Source organism: Eptesicus fuscus, chromosome 18 (assembly GCF_027574615.1).
Source record: "Eptesicus fuscus isolate TK198812 chromosome 18, DD_ASM_mEF_20220401, whole genome shotgun sequence".
NCBI classification, from domain to species: domain Eukaryota; kingdom Metazoa; phylum Chordata; class Mammalia; order Chiroptera; family Vespertilionidae; genus Eptesicus; species Eptesicus fuscus.
The window spans coordinates 52,982,647-52,985,319 of record NC_072490.1 but is presented as its reverse complement, the minus strand read 5'-3'; the positions used below and the strand labels follow the sequence as shown (position 1 = coordinate 52,985,319).

The following is a 2,673-nucleotide window of genomic DNA, read 5'->3' as shown; positions in this document are numbered from 1 at the left end:
TAATCAAAGATGTTGAGGTAGATGGCTGAGATGAGTAGCCAATTGTAAAAGACAAAATTAAATGCATACTTCATACATTCATACCGCATACTTCATACAGTGAGAATAAGCTCCAATGGATTAGGCAGCCAAATGGAAAAATGAAACCATACAGGTACTAGAAGAAAACATGGTTGAATCCTTCATTAACCCTAGTGTAAGGAAAGGCTTTCTAACAATGACTCAAAATCCAGAGGCAATAAAAGCAACATCAGTAAATACAAATGTATTTGACTATATATAAACATTTAAAAATGTTCGTGACCAAAAAAACACTATAAACAAATTCAAAAGACAACTGACAAAACATTTGCAACATATATCACAAAGCCCAGTACCACTAAAACATAAAGAACATTTTAAAATTGGCTTTAAAAAAATCTAACAAGAGCCCTGGCCGGCATAGCTCAGTGGTTGAGCATCGACCTATGAACCAGGAGGTCACGGTTCCATTCCCAGTCAGAGCACATGCCTGGGTTGTGGGCTCGATCCCAAGTGTGGGGGCTGTGCAGGAGGCAGCCAGTCGATGATTCATCATTGATGTTTCTCTCTCTTTCTCCCTCTCCCTTCATCTCTAAAATCAGTAAAAACATATTTTAAAAAATTTAATAACAGGGGCCGGTTTCCGTTTAGGGGAAGGCCCTTTAGAAGCTGCCCCACCCTGACTGTGCCCACACGGAGATGGGCAGCGCTGCTGGAGGAGTCCCTGCGCGAGGGACTCTGCCACACCCTTTGTGGTCCCTGAGTTCTCCACCAGGGTATTTGAATAGAAAATGGTCATTAGGACGCTGCGGCGAGTTGTGGGCCAGATGCTGCAGAGCCCAGCCTGTGGCTGTGGGACAGCTGCCCTGCCCGGCCTGACCCTGGGCACCTCCCTTTGGCACATTCAAGGAGATGCCAACTTCCACCCTGCCTCTTTCTCTGAAACAGATCGGCCACGGGTCTTAATTACAGGGGGTCTTGGCCAGCTTGGAGTGGGGCTTGCAAACTTGCTAACTTGTTAAGGAAACAATTTGGGAAGGACAATGTAATTTTGTCTGACATAAGAAAAACCCCCGATCACGCGTTCCATAGTGGACCATTTATTTATTCTGACATTCTGAATTACAAGAATCTTCAAGAGATCGTGGTAAACCACTGCATCACCTGGTTGATTCATTATAGCGCTTTGCTCAGTGCGTTGGAGAAGCAGACGTGTCCTTGGCAAAAGCCGTAAGCATCACTGGATTGCATAATGTTCTGGACGTTGCCTTGGAACACAATTTGCGATTGTTTGTGCCTAGCACAATTGGAGCTTCCGGACCTACTTCTCCTCGGAATCTCTGCGCTCAGAGACCCAGGACGATATACGGGGTGTCCAAGGTCCATGCCGAGCTCATGGGAGAAAATTATTATTACCGGTATGGCTTAGATTTCCCATGCCTGAGCTATCCTGGCATCATTTTGGCTAACTCCCAACCTGGAGGAGGAACAACCGACTGTGCAGTCCAGATTTTCCACGATGCCATAAAGAATGGCAAACTTGAGCTACCTGAAACCTAGCACGAGGCTCCCGATGATGTACATTGATGACGGCCTCAGGGCCACCCTGGAAGTCATGGAGGCCCCGGCAGAGCCCCTCTCTATGCGGACCTACAACATCAATGCCACGAGCTTCTGCTCTGAAGAGCTGGCCCAGGAGGTTCTCAAGCACATACCGGAATTCCAGATCACCTACAACGTGGATTCTGTTTGACAGGCCACAGCGGACAGTTGGCCAATGAACTTGGACAGCAATGCTCGGAAGGACTGGGGATGGAAGCATCATTTTGACCTTCCAGAGCTGGTGACGACAATGTTGGACTTCCATGGCCCCGATAGTAGAGTTGCCCAAGCTAAGTGAAGGAGGGCTATCCTGGACGTCCATTAGGGAAGACTGTAATGACCCCAAGGTCATAGACACCAGGGACCTAGAGTATCCAGGGTGGAGGCCTTGTTAACCTGATTTTAGCAGCTCATATTGAACTTCTGGATGGAGAATCGCGGGGCTTTCACATTTTCAAAATGCTGTTGATCTGGTGGTAGAACTTCTAAATCTTTGCTGTTTGCCTAAACTTGTCCAAACACCCATGTCACAGAATGAAGACTTAAGTCATAATAATTTCCATTTCCTTAAATAAGATGAAGTGACTATTTCTGGGAAGGTGGAAGTATGTGACTTTTGTGTTTAAATTCAATTTAAATGCATATATAAAAAATCTAACAAAAGAAGGGGAAAGACACATGAACAGACCACACACACACACACACACACACACACACACACACACACACAAGAACTTATGAAAAAATGTTCAAACTCCTCCTAATTAGGTAATTAGATAAATGTAAATTAAAACAACATTTAAATACTATTTCTTACTTGTCAATTTGTGAACATTAAAAATGGTGATGCCCTAGCTGGTTTGGCTCAGTGGCTAGAATGTCAGCCTGCGGACTGAAGCGTCCCAGGTTCGATTCCAGTCAAGGGCACATGCCCGGATTGCGGGCTCGATCCCCAGTAGGGGGTGTGCAGGAGGCAACTGATCAATGATTCTCATCATTGGTGTTTCTATCTCTCTTCCTCTCTGAAATCAATAGAAATGTTTTTTTTTT

At 45.3% G+C, this 2,673-nt stretch overlaps 1 pseudogene; it reads left to right on the top strand.

The window, feature by feature from the left end:
• Positions 1-812: 812 nt before the first annotated feature.
• Positions 813-1,921, top strand: LOC114233318 (L-threonine 3-dehydrogenase, mitochondrial-like; annotated as a pseudogene).
• Positions 1,922-2,673: the final 752 nt, after the last annotated feature.